Source organism: Coloeus monedula, assembly GCF_965178545.1.
Source record: "Coloeus monedula genome assembly, chromosome: Z".
Lineage (NCBI taxonomy): Eukaryota > Metazoa > Chordata > Aves > Passeriformes > Corvidae > Coloeus > Coloeus monedula.
In genome coordinates, this window is record NC_138822.1 from 10,879,613 (window position 1) to 10,894,152 (window position 14,540).

The following is a 14,540-nucleotide window of genomic DNA, read 5'->3' on the forward strand; positions in this document are numbered from 1 at the left end:
AGTTACTCCAAGCAGAAAGCCTTTACCAGCCAGCAGGGCCTCCTCTTTCTCATGAACAGTATTTTTGATCTCTTCACCTGCTCATTTTTTATGGTACCTCTTAGGTCAAAAGGAAGAGCGCGAGTATGGGTACGGCCACGCTGGGCGAGGAGACCAGTGGGGAACCATGCCAGGATAGGCAAGCAACCACCATCCTTTCAGAGCGCCCCATCTGTCTGGGACATCAGACTGAACTCCCATTTTAATGTCTCTTGTCTGTATCAGACTCTGTGAACTTTTAACAAAGTTCTGGGTTTTCCAGGCACCCAGAGGAAAGGACAACAGCTTCCCACAGGAACCCGTATACTTTAACTTAAGCGATAAAGCACAACTACTCTGTTTCTGTGAAACGGCTCAGAAAGATTTCCATGCTATTGGGTGAAATTACTAGAAGCAGTATTTATACGCCTTGCTCCTAAAAGTATAACTTCGGAGTTCAACGCTGGACTCGAGAGCGGGTCTTGGCTGCGCGGGGGTGTTCGCGCTCAATTTAAGGCTGGAGGCGGAGGCCCCTTGGCCACTCTTCCCGGGGAACTTCCAGGCCGACGCCCCCACCAGCGCGGCCCCACCGCTCCGGGGCTCCCCCTCCGCCCCTGCCCGCAGCTCCCCGCGGCCCCGGCGCTGCCCCGCGGGCGGCCCGGGCACAGCCCCGCGCGGGGCCCCTCTCCCGGCGCGGGCACTACTCACAGCCGCGGAGCGCCCCTGTTCTCCCTCCGGCCAGCGGCCCGCGCTGCCCTCGGCTCCTCCGCATCGCACCGCGGCTCGGTCATGAGCACCATCGGCACGGGCAGCACGACTCGCCCCGCCACCACAAGGCACTCCGCCACCGGCGGGCCGAGCCGCGCCGCCCACTCCGCCCTCGCCGCCCCGCCCTGGGGCGGACCCGCCGCCGCCGCCGCCGCCGCTCGGGGCCGGCTGGAGCCGGAGCCGCCGCAAACCGGTTGAGCCCGCCCGGCCGGGCCCGGCGCCGCCCGCGCCCCGGAGCTTGTGACCGAGGCGGCCCCGCGCTCCCCGTGAGGCCGATCCCTTACGAGCCCTAAATTATTCATTCGCGACGCTGTCGCGTGAGACGCCGGCTCCCGCCGGCTCCAACAAAAGCCGTCCTTAATGTTTTATGCGGGGGTACAGGAGATACACGGTTTCACACAGACGCGGTCCCAGGGGGGAAGGTGGCAGTGGCCGGTTTCTGTCAGCGCGTTTCCCTGGTGACTCGTGGAAGCAGGCAGTTGTCCAAATACTTATGCTGGCCCTGGACTGCTCTACTAATCTGAACTTCTGAGGTGATTAGCCAATATTTCCATCTGTGGCTTTACATCTTGAGCAGACAAGCAGGTGGTTATGGTTCATTTCTCATCAGCAGCACCTCAGGCTGGCTTGTCTGCACAGAAAAATCACAGAACAACAGAATGGGTAATGTTGGAAGGGACCAGTGGATCACCTGGTCTAAACTTCGGGTTCAGGCAGGACTATCTTGGAGTAATGGCACAGGATTGTGTCCAGACAGTTCTTGAATATCTCCAGCAAGGGGGACTCCACAACCTCTTTGGGCAACCTTTCCAGTGTGTGGTAAGCCGCATAGTAAAAGATTCTTCCTCATGTTCAGGTGGAACTTCTAGTGCATCAGTTTCTGCCTGTTGCTTCTCTTCCTATTGCTGGGCACCACTGAAAATAGCCTGTCTCTGTCCCCTTAACACTCTCCCTTCAGATACCTACTGACATTGATGAGGTCCTTGCTCACTTGTCCCTTCTTGTGGCTGAACGTGCCCAGCTCCCTGAGCCTTTCCTCATAAGAGAGATGTCCCAAACTCTAGATCAACTTAGTAACTCCCTACTGGAGCTTCACGTCTTGTGCTGAGGAGCCCCACACTGGACAGAGCACTCCAGGTGAAGCCTCACCAGGGCCAAGTAGAGGGGCAGGATCACTTCCCCTGACCTGCTAGTAATGCTCTTCTGAATGCAGCCCAGGGTACCATTGGCCTGTGTGGCTATAAGGACATGCTGTTGGCTCACAGAGGACACCAGGACACCCAGGTCCTTCTCTGCAAGGCTGCTTTCCAGCAGGTTGGCCCCCAGTCTGTGCTGCTGCATGGGATTACTCTTCCCCAGGTGTAGGATCCTGCATTTGCCTTTGCTGAATTTCAGAAGGTTCCTCCCCGCCCATCTCTCCAGCCTGTCAAGGTCCTTCTGAAGGGCTGCACAGTACCCTGGGGTATTGGCCAGTCATCCCAGCTTTACATTGCCAGTGACACTGCTGAGGAGGCCTCTGCCCCTTCATCCAAGTCATTGATGGGTAAGTTGAACAAGACTGGGCCCTTGGGAGGCACCACTGTGGACAGGCCTCCAGCTAGAGCCTGTGCCACTGATTATGACCTGTTCAGCCCGTTCTCAATCCATCCATCCAGTCCACTCTTCCTGAGTTTGCCTGTGAGGACATTGTTAGAGACAGTGTGAAAGCCTTGAAGTCGAGGTAGACAAGATCCACTGCTCTCCCCTCATCCATCCAGGTAGTTATTTTATTGTGGAAGGCAATCAGGTTGGTCAAGCATGATCTGCCTTTAGTGAATCCATACTGACTACTCCTGATCACCTTCTTGTCCTCCCTGTGGATAGAGGTGGCCTCCAGAATGAGGTGCTCCATCACCTCTCCAGGGACTGAGGTGAGGCTGACTGGCTGGTAGCTCCCTGAATCCTCCTTGCCATGTTTGAAGACTGGGGTGACATTTGCTTTCTTCAGTCCTCAGGCACCAGTCCTGATCTCCATGATCTTTCAAAGATGATCATAAGGAGCATACCTATGATGTCTATCAGCACTCTCAGCACTTTTGGGTGTGTCCTATCAGGGCCCATGGACTTGTGTATGTTGAGTTTGCCTGGGTATTCTCTAACCCAACCCTCCTTGACCAAGGAAAAGTCTTGCTTCCAACATTCCTTTACCCTGGTCACCTGGGTCAGAGATTCCTTAGGGCTGGTCTTCCCAGTGAAGACCAATGGAAAGGTGGTGTTCAGTAACTTTGCCTTCTCTGTGTCTTCTTAATTTACCTTTTGTTATTGATGTATTTAAAGACATTCTTCTTGTTGTTCTTCACATCCTTGTCCAGATTTAATTCCAGATGGGCCTTGCCCTTCCTTGTCTCATTTCTACGAACTGACAAAATGAGCTAATATGGTGCAAAAAGCCAGCAAGCATGACTTACCCCTGGCCTTCCCTGGGCTTGTGCTGGCAGAGCTGTGGGGCAAGTTGAGTGCCCTCAGGAAGGTTAGATTTAAAGTGGCATTTGGCACAAGACATCTTGCATGGCAGGCACAAACTGTCAACATGCATATGAAAATGTTTTTACTACCTGGTTAATACCCAACTCAGGTTTCAGTTTGGTGAACTAATGTTTTCAAAAAGCTAAGATGGAGTCTGTGGTTGTAAGTACACAATGAAAGGAGAGAAAATCCTGGGATGAGAGTTCAAAGTTACATGTCTAGACAAAGGTCTATATTCATGTTTGAATGAGTTAGAACATATTAATAAAATTAATAATAGAATAACTTCCTAACAGCTGACTACTCACATGAGCTAAAGGGAGAATATGTAAAGTAGAGTGGTTTCTTTTAGTGGATATCTGTGTAGGAGATAGATACTAAGGTATGTTTTAGATTAAAAAGTGTATGAAGTGAATTAATTATCTTTCAATGCCTAGTCTTTAGGAGGTGCAAGAACTAAGTGTTAGGTATTGTTGCAATAAGTTCAGGAAATCAGTAATAAGAAAGACGTGTTAATGGTGAACTGGCTCAAGACTGCCATACCTGTTGGGCACGCAAATCCTGCAAAAAGTGTGAGATTGCTGTATGATTTTAGCTAGACCATGTGGGTTTAATTGGCTCCAGTACAGGAAAATTTGAAGACTCTGCACTAAGCTGCATAGAAAGGATGACATTTAAAATGGCTGTATTTCTGGGAGACACCATTAACAAATATTCATGGAGTATTTAAGTCAAGGCACATGTGGAAAAGAAATGAGATTTAATTTACAAGAGAGATTATTCAGCCTGTTAGGCTCTGCACCTGTGAAACATTGCTCCATTATTTTTCCCTGGGGAGCAGCTGAGTGGACTTGGCATTTCTTTGCAAAGCCTCTCCCACCCCTTTACACCAGACACAACCTGTGGTAATATACAGCATCTCATTTATCCAACCATAACAGAATAGGAGCCATTTCAGCTGCCTGGACTGTGAGTAGAGCTGGAACTGAGAGGGCTGGGGAAAGCATCATGTGTCTGTTCAGGCCCAGCACCCTTTTCCTGGGTGCAGCAACCTGTGTGGGGTTTTAGGTATGCTGGGGATTGTTCTTGTGTAAGTGTGCACTAACAAGGCATGCATGGGAGGATTGGAACCAGTAGGAAAAGTGACTGCCTACCCCTCATCTTGTTTTTGGAGGCTTTTTATTGCACTAAAAATGTATCTACTAATTTAGTCCTAATTTTGAGGCAGACTTGTTGAATAAGTCCTGTGTAACTATATGCAGTTCATCAGAAGTGCTGGTTTTAGGAGGTGAGAATCTGACTTTTAGATATTTAAGTAAATAAAATTTGCTTTCTTTCAAGTGCTTAGGTTTTCAGTCTGGCAGGTTTAGCTACCTGTGTAGGAGAGAAATGCTACCACTGCCTGTTTTGTTCATTCATCTCCAGAGGTTTCTGCGTTTACCTCAGTGGTGCAAGAACTAGAAAGGAGTTCCTTGGTCCTGGAGCTCAGTTTCTCTTGTAGTTTCATCTGGCTCTGTTCCCAAGGTGTGCACAGCTCTCTGATTTGAACAAATCTGTTATTTAACGCAGAAGAAACTTACATTCAAATAAATTGATGCCTAAAGCCTCAACACTAAAAAAATGAACCCTTGCTTAATAATTTCTTCCGTATCACAATATCTTAACTTTTATCAGAGACTCGTTTCTGGCAAATTGCCAATACACATGTCCTTAGTCCAGTTTGCTATTATCTGATAATGACAGTGGTAGTAATAAGCAATGAGCAATGATATATATATAAATATAGCTTGTGAGTTTTTTGGAGGATTTGAAAAAGAAACTGTGGCCAAGCTCTGTCAAACTGTACATGGTATAGCAACTCCAGAGTGAGAGGACACACTCATGAGTGATAAAAGCTCTGAATAGCAGGATTCTTAGTAATATTCGTGGAGCAGTGCTTTATATTAAACAAGCAAATGTGGAACTGCTCATGTGAGTGGAATATACTTGAAAACCATATGCTTTCATTATGATCAAGTCTTACAGAAAAAGAAAAAAAAAAGCACTAAGGACCTTTTACTGTACTGTGATAATTGCTCATATATACATATACTGTAAAGCAAGTATTTGAAGATCAGGCTGGAGACTCATTGTGAGAAAATATGGGCTGTGTTTTTCTTTAATTGGTGAAGGGCAGTCTGGGGAGAGAAAGTAGTGTATTACACGAGCCTCTCCTCTCTGGTCTGGCGTGGAGGCTGCCCTGCAGAGCTGAGCTGGAATCACGAGCTGATATCACTAAAGAGCTGACAGCTTCTGCATGGGCCCTCCTGGCCAGCAGCTGAGGGAAGACACTGGGCCTCGGGAAGGCGATTCCTTATGGGACCATCTCTCCGGACCGGTCACCTCTTCCTGGGTCAGAGATGTCATAACTGGCACCTGAACAGCCATTGGACCCCGGACCTCGGACTCCTGGCCTGAGCTGCATCTTGACTACGCTAAGACAGAGCCAGCCGTTCGTGTGCTGATCCTCTGAAAATAGACCTACGTTTTAGCAGGCCTTTTGGACAGGGACAGTTCGAGACCCTCGCTTCTCCAAACTAGGACAGAAGTCTCTGAGGATTGAACTAGCCGGACCACCTCCCCAGCAGACCTTTTTTGGACTTCAACAGGAGCCAGCCTCACCAGAAAATGGGATTTATAAGTTTAAATTTGGGGCTCTCCTCTTTTTCTTGTGCGCAATACTTTTAAAGTCCTTTTTGGTTTTTTTTCTCTTTTTTCTGCTGAGGGAGGAACTTAAATGGGAAATAGGCAAGCTAAACCCAGCCTTTCCCAATCTGAGACCTATACCCCTTTCTTCTAACCCTTCTCTTAAAATCTGACTTTAAATTCTCTACAGGTGTGCTTTCTAAGAAAAATCTCAAATCTTTCACTAATTGGATATCTCAAAATTTTCCTGATGCCACCACAGACTCTGTCCTTTCTGATCCATTCTGGGACAAAGTGGAGAAGAAACTCTATTCCTTTCAAGCCACAGGAAACCTCTCTGTTTCCAAATTCATTCTTTTATTTCATTTAATGGTTAAAACGTATTGTGCGACAACCCCCCTCAGCCAAACCCGTTCTCTGCCCTCCCCCCCTCCAACTTCCCCTCTCCGCCTCCGGCAATGGCCAGCCAGAGCGCGGACCGCGCCTGCTGCCCCGACCCTGGCCAGGCTGGGGCGCCGGCCACCCCACTTCCCTACCCCGATCCCTTATTTCCAGCCGTTCTCCCATACCCAAAGCCCCCCGCTTGCCCCCTTGGTCCCGCTGCCACCCCCCAGGCAGTGTGTGCGGGACCCATCCCAGACCCATCCCCCCTCCCTGGGATGGACGGCTCTGACCCCCCTCCCAGCCCCATCTCCCTGTGCCCCTGGTATTTCGCAACCCTTCGTGCACGACACCACCCTTCCCCCTCTCGCACCAGCTCCTGGTGCCTCTGACTGCCCCCACCTTGCCGTGTCCCTGCTCCCCGTGGTGTCGCGCCCTATCCCCCCACCCCAGCACCACTGCGGCAGCCCCGTCCCAGCAAGCCGTCCCTCCACCACTGTCTCCCCCCCCCGCACCCACGGAGCAAGCATGGTACAACACGGGACCGGTCCCGCAGAGCCCCACGGATGCACTGAGGGGCACGGAACAGGCGTCACGCCCCCCCGCCAGCATCTGTCCCTCTCACCGCTGGCGGGACCCAGCTATCCACGCCACCGCCCCAGGCTGCCGCCCAAGGAGTGGAATCTCCCTCCCCCCCCACCACCAATAGCCCTGCCACCCTGGCAAATGCCAGCAGACCCCCCTCTCTCCCCCCCCCAGCTGCATCTTAACGCAATCCCTGCTACTAATCCCTCTCTCCCTACACCCCCCTCCCCTTACCACGGGTTCTTGCGCAATTCCCATCTCCACTCCTGCCCTAGAGCCCACCGGCCCCCCACACCTTCCTACAGCTCATGCCGACTCCACATGGAATTGCGAAACCGGCACCACCTGCAACCTGACCTCCCCCCCAAATGACCTGCTGCTGTACAACCTCTCCACCCCCATGCTGCCACAATAGACCCCCTTCCCATCCCTCAAAACACCCCTGACCCCCTGCTACTACTGCCCTGGCTAAAGCAAAGTCAGCATTTCAAAAATGACGTGCTACGCCCCCTGTATCCCAGCCCCGCCCTGCAACAGCCAGTCCCTCATTTTCAGATGACAGTAGCAGCAGCTCTGACTCTGAATCTGAGGATCGATGGGCACAGACACGCAGGGAGGTAAACCGGGAGGGAGACTGGGAGTTAGCCCAGAAAATCTCAGCCTTCCCAGTCATTATAGGGAAAGGGAGGAGGGGTGGTCCATCAATTACAAGAACATGGAAACCTATTCCATACAAAGAAGTCAAAGAGCTTTGCAAGGCAGCAAAAGAACATGGGAGAGGGTCACATTTCTTTAGAAACTTATTGGAAGCCACCTTCTCTGCCTATACATTAGTGCCACATGATATTAAAAACATTATTAATTGCATCCTTTCCCCTGCCAAATATATGTTATGGGAAAGGCATTGGAAAAGACATTTAAAAACATTGTCTGACACTTATCCTAAAGATGCAAACCAGACAGATTGGACAGTAGAACAACTGGCTGGAGAAGGTGACCTCCAAAAAACCCTCAGATCAAGCTACTACCTTACCTGAAATGGCATTACAAGACATAGCTATTGCAGCAAAGACATCGCTGCTCCTTACTCCAGATGATTCTGTTCCTACACAATATTTCTCTAACATCAAACAGTCAGTAAATGAAAGTTTTATTCAGTTTGTTGATCGTTTAAAAGCTAGCTTAGAGAAACAGATAGAGAGCCCAGATGGGCGAAAAGAACTTTTGGGTAAACTTACCATGGCAAATGCTAAAAAACAATGTAAGAATATCTTGAGGGCCCTACCTATGGACACAGAACCCACAATAGAACAAATGATAGAGACCTGTACTAGACACACATCCACAGAGAACACAATGACCCAAGCAGTTGTAAAAGGAATCACAGAGGGAGTTTCCAGTGCATTTGCTGCAGCAGTCTCTAAGGAGAATGCCCGCTGTTTCTATTGTGGCGAACTTGGACACTTTATAAAGGACTGCCCACAAAGGTCACCCACCCAGGACCGTCGCGCCGCCTACCAAAGGCACCAGAGACAGCAACAGCACCAGCAGCGTCCAAAAAACTTCTATCGGAGCGCAGTGTCAAGGCTCTGCACTCAGACAATAAATCAAAGGCCATACTACCCCGCCCCGGCTGCAAACTCCACATTGGATCACTAAGAGCAGACAACTGGACCTCACCTGGCACCATCATCCCAGGTGATCCCAGAACACATGAGAAGGATCCAACACACGGAGCGCTACCGATCGGAACGAGACGCCAACTGGTAACATCACTGCCATTTAACTTTGTTGACAAGCGTTTTTATCGTATCCCCACAGGAAAGTATGGACCGCAGAACGGCCCATGGGACATTCTTATCCTAAGTGATATCCTCCATGGCCCAGAACAACTCTTTGTATTACCTGAGATACAAACAGTGCACCCTGGACAAGAGATTCTTGTCCAGCTTTGCTGCACGGACACACCTTTCTTTCTCCCACAGGGAACACTGACTGCACAATCCTTTTTACTTCCATAGACCTGCCAAGAACAGCTCCCTCTCAATCCAACAGCAATGTGGATAGAGATTGTGGGCTCAAACAAACCGACCATCGAGTGCAGCTTGTTCTGTAAAGGAGAGAGGGTCTACTGCCCAGGGATGCTGGACACTGGAGCAGATGTGACCATCATCGCCCGCTCCGAGTGGCCAGGGAATTGGGAACTGGAGCCAGTGGCAGGTATGATCTCCGGGATTGGAGCAGTATCCATGAGAAGCAAACGGAGTGTCATCATCAAAGGACCCGAGGGCAAGATAGCAACCACCCGACCATTCATGGTAAGGGCCCCCATCACCCTATGGGGCAGAGACCTTCTATTCCAGTGAGGGGGCTACCCTCACCATTCCCAGCCAGGATTTCTGACAGAGGCCACTGAGAAACGCGCGCTACCATCTACTCCCCCACTCACCTGGAAGACTGACAACCCAAAATGGGTGAGACAGTGACCCCTTGAAGAAGAAAAGCTCAGCGCATTGGAAGCCCTGGTGGAAGAGCAACTCGCCAAAGGTCACATCACCGAGACCACAAGCCCCTGGAATTCCCCTGTCTTTGTGCTGAAAAAGCCCGGCAAAGACAAATGGAGACTACTCCATGACCTATGGAAGATCAATGAGGTCATTGAAGACATGGGCCCCCTCCAACCTGGCCTGCCATCACCATCAATGCTGCCCCGAGACTGGCTGCTGGCCATCATATACATAAAAGACTGTTTCTTTAACATTCCACTCCATCCCCAGGACACACCATGGTTCGCCTTCTCCGTCCCCTCTATTAACGAACAAGCCCCACTCAGAAGATACCATTGGCTCGTCCTCCCACAAGGCATGAAGAACAGCCTGATCATCTGCCAGTGGTGCATCGCCCACATTCTGTCCCCCATCAGAAGCCTGTTCCCGGAAGCAATCATCCACCAATATATGGGACATCCTAATCTGTGCATCAGAAAAAACTTACTTGGACAGAACTCTTAAAAAGACAATTGAAGCCATAGAAGAAGCAGGTTCGAGATCCGTGAGGACAAAGTGCAGCACTCCAGCTCATGGACTTACCTCGGCCTCCAGATCCGTGAGAGAACCATCGTACCCCAGCAACTCGCTATCAGAGATGATCCCAAAACCCTAAGGGACTTACACAGCCTGTGCGGATCCATAAATTGGATACGCCTCCTACTGGGAGTCACAACAGAAGACCTCACTCCCCTCTTCAACCTCCTCCGCGGCAGCAAAGACTTGGACTCTCCATGCGCCCTCACACCTGAAGCCCGAGGTACCATCACCACAGTCCGGGAAGCCCTGTCTTCACGCCAAGCCCATCGCATTGAACCCAGCCTGCCTCTCCAGTTTGCAGTTTTGGGTAAGGCTCCCCGTTTACACAGACTGATCTTCCAATGGGACCCTCAACTCAGAGACCCTTTGCTGATACTTGAATGGGTCTTCACAAGCCATCAACCTACAAAGACATTAACCACCTTCCAAGAAATAATGGCACATTTAATAAAAAAGGCCAGGACTCGTCTCCGCTCTCTTGCAGGGTGTGAGTTCACATGCATATACTTGCCATTGACCACTGGAAATCTGAAGCATTTGCTCCAGACAAATGAGAGCCTCCAGTTCGCCCTAGAAAGCTACACAGGCCAAATTTCCATCCACATGCCAAAACATAGACTTTTCTACTGTGATGCAGCCTTTAAATTGATTCCAAAATTAATCCAAAGTAGAAAACCTCTCAAAGCTCTGACTGTCTTTACCAATGGGTCTGGCTCGTCACATCGGTCTGTCATGACTTGGAGACAACCCAATACTCAAAAATGGGAGTCTGATATTCAAATAGTAGAGGGATCTTCACAGATTGCCGAGTTAGCAGCCGTTGTCAGAGCCTTTGAGAAGTTTAAAGATGAACCTTTTAATTTGGTCACAGATTCGGCTTATGTCACTGGCATAGCTATGAGGGCTGAACATGCTTTTCTAAAAGAGGTCTCCAACCAAAAATTATACCAGTTGGTTTCGACATTAATCCATTTAATCTCACACAGAAAACAGCCTTACTACATTATGCATGTGAGGTCACACACTGACCTCCCTGGCCCCATTGCTGAAGGGAACAGGAGAGCAGATGCACTGGCCATGCCAGCAGAGACTGCAAATGTCCCTGACATCTTTGCCCAGGCGAAGTTGTCACATGCATTTTTTCACCAAAACATTCCTGCACTCGTCAGAATGTTCAAGCTTTCAAAAGATCAAGCAAAAGCTATCATTGCAACGTGCCTGAACTGCCAGAACTACCAAATACCATCTATGGGTACTGGAGTCAACCCCCGTGGTCTGAACAGCTGCCAGTTGTGGCAAACCGATGTAACCCACTTCCCATCCTTTGGGAGATCCAAATATGTGCATGTGTCAGTCGACACATTTTCTGGGGCAGTGTTTGCGTCAGCCCATGCAGAAGAAAATGCCATCCACGTCATCAAGCATTTTCTCCTTGCCTTCGCCACCCTGGGAGTCCCTGAAGAAATCAAAATGGATAATGGGCCTGCCTACACCTCTTGTAAGTTAGAAGATTCTTCAACCAATGGGGAACGAGGCTGACCAGGGGCTAGGGAAACCCCGTGTCTCCTGCCCGGAGGCCCTCTCCCAGGGCTACATGGTGGGGGGGGGGAGACCCTGACAGTGTACTATAAAGTTACTGATTACTGTTCAGTGCCTGCAGTACTGGTGATGCCATATAGACAAAAATTCACATGTTCCTGCTCTGAAAAGTACATTAAACCTCAGAGGGGATTTGGCGTTTTCAGTAATTAGGACCTTCAACATTATGTATAACACAGCAAATGATAAAAAATTAGAGATGAAACAATAGGAAAAAACTTTCATTGCAAAACAAAAAGATTTAAGATACATTTGAAATCACAGAAAAGCAGAATGGGGAGAAACTCACTGGGTCATTGAGTTCACTCCCTGTCCCAAGCTATTCCTGTGCCCTCCTGACAAGCCTCCTGTAAAAGTTGTTCTTGAAAGCCTCAGTGTGTCCAGGCAGCCAATTCCAGTGTTTGCTATCATCTAGGGGATGTTGTCTGTGCCTAACATGGTTTACAATCCTTGTTGCTAAAATCTAAAGCCATTATTTCTTAATTTATTCAATATGAAGAACAGTGAAAACCTGTCTCCTGTTTCTCCTCATTTTCATCTTATCTTTAGTCTGAGATAAAACGTATAAATTGTGGGTTTGGACTGCTTCTTTTTCTATGGACTGCCCCTCGTAAGTTCAGGTATTTGCTGAAGTGTCATCCCCCAGGCTGGACACCAGTAGTCTTATGAAGGCTGTGTAGAGAGGAGTTTAAAAGATTATGTCATCTGTCCTATATACAGTACCACTGGTCATATTTTGCAGTAAAGTGTTTGTGTTTCACAACAGGGTGAGGCTGGCTCAGGTTTAGTATTCAACCACTATGACCTAATGAAGCTTTTATAAAGGTCAGCTGAGATGTTCTCTAGTGCATTGGCAGCAAATTGTAAGACTTTGACTAAGTATGATGGTCTACATATCCTTTGCGCATTCTGCTCTGGTTTTTTTTCTTTCCAGTCTGTTTCCTCAATTTATCAGAATAGTTATGAATCGTATCTTGAAGGACATGAAGAAAGAAAGAGTAAAAGAGCCTAATAAGACACACTAGAAAGGCTGGTATAAAAAGCAGTGAAACTGCTACCCATGCCTAGAGATTAATGGCCAGGATATTGCTGTTGAATTATAAAAAAAAACAATCTCGCTGAAAAACAATGTTAAAGATTGTCTTAATCAACAAGGTTTATTTCAGTACAGTCATTGAGTATGTTCATAAAGTATTTTTCAGTTCATATGCCAAGTATCAGCATGCCTGAATGTGAGGAAACTTCCTTGGAAAGTAACAAAGCAGAAAATGAGTAGAGTGATTACAAGCATTCTATATACTTGGAACACATTTCTCCTCAGTAGAGAATTCTTCTGTATTTCTTGGCAGGTGCAAATATGTATTAAGAAATACAGCCTTAATAGTACCTGGATACAGGTACTTTTGCATAATAGGTCATTATATATGTCTTGTCTTCAGTTTTCTATATGATATTCTGCATTGGTAGGATTCTGTGAAAGCTATGCAAATGCCTTGGAAGCCATTAAGTGTTGAAAGACCTGCTAAGTCCTTATATTTGAAATGTGATAGTAAAGCAGTCTTATGTTAGATACTGCAGAAATAGGAGCTCTGATAGTATGAGACACAAACTAATAGACATTTAGAAAGATGTCAAAACAGGGAAAAAAGTTCTAATTTCTAGAATATAGACAAGTCATCCACAAATCACAGTGAAACCAGGCTTACAGCTTGGGAGATACACACTAGAAAAAACAAAGTAACTGGACTAAAAAGATGGTGCAGCCTTGGAAGAAATTGCCCAGAGAGGCTATGGTCTCTGTCTTTGGAGGGTACGAGACCCAATTAGACAAAGCCATACCTGATCTGATCTGGTGTTGATTATACTCCTGACTCAAGCAGGAACGTTCAAAAACAGTGTTCAAGTTACTCAAGTATGCTCAAAAGATGGAGCCAAGGTCCAAAATAGTCTGTGAAAGATAACCAGGGCCAGAACACAGCGAATGGTGCAGTTTTGTGAGGAGTGAAAAGCAGTTTTGGCCAGTTGAGTCTTGTTCCTTACCTGGATTAAGAGTTTAGTAATTTATTTGTTTTTAAAAGTTGAGATTACTTTATAGATACCCATATCAGGTCATATTTTTTTTCTGAGCTGTTTACTGGAAGTCTTATCTGCCTATCAATTCCTGTTTTCTTGTGTAAAGTAGCCTGGATTACTGTATTGGTTGAACTTCCCTTTGGACAGGGCAGTGCATCAGGCAAATGAGGTAAGCTGGTCTGAAGGCTAGTTGGAGCACTTATCACAAATGGTGAGGCATGCTGGGGCTGTTCCTTGTGGCTCTGCACTGAAACAATTGGGTGAACTAGACTGTGCTGCAACCGTGCTGTAACACCCAGCAGGGAAAAGGAGAGAGACTGCCACACAAAACTTCTGTGGATTTCATAATATGGTGTCAGCCCACCTCTGAGTGAACATGTAACACATTGCACATGTACTCGTCACCACATTTACTGCCATTTTGGTACCAATGACCTCCACAATGACCTGTTTAGAGTCACAGAAGACACACTGCATGCTGTGATCCTCACCACTCTTATGGTGCCATGTTGATCAAAAGAACAGTGTGGGAAGGAGGATTAATGGCAAAACTTAGTGGAACTGGTGAAATAAAGGAATATTCATCTCCCTCCAAATTGTCCATGGCAACTTTCTTACATTCTGGAAAAAGCAACCTTGTGATATGTAACAGTTCGGTTCTGCTAGCTTTGAGAAAGCACTCAGCCAGCTGGCATTTTTCTGAAAAAACACACAAGTCAGTGTCTCCTCTCAGCTCATGATAAAAAAAAATAAAGAGCAGTTGTGGCATATTTTCATGCAGTATATTGTCCTGGATGCGTCATGGATGGCAATGCTAACATATTACAATAAGGTGATGCC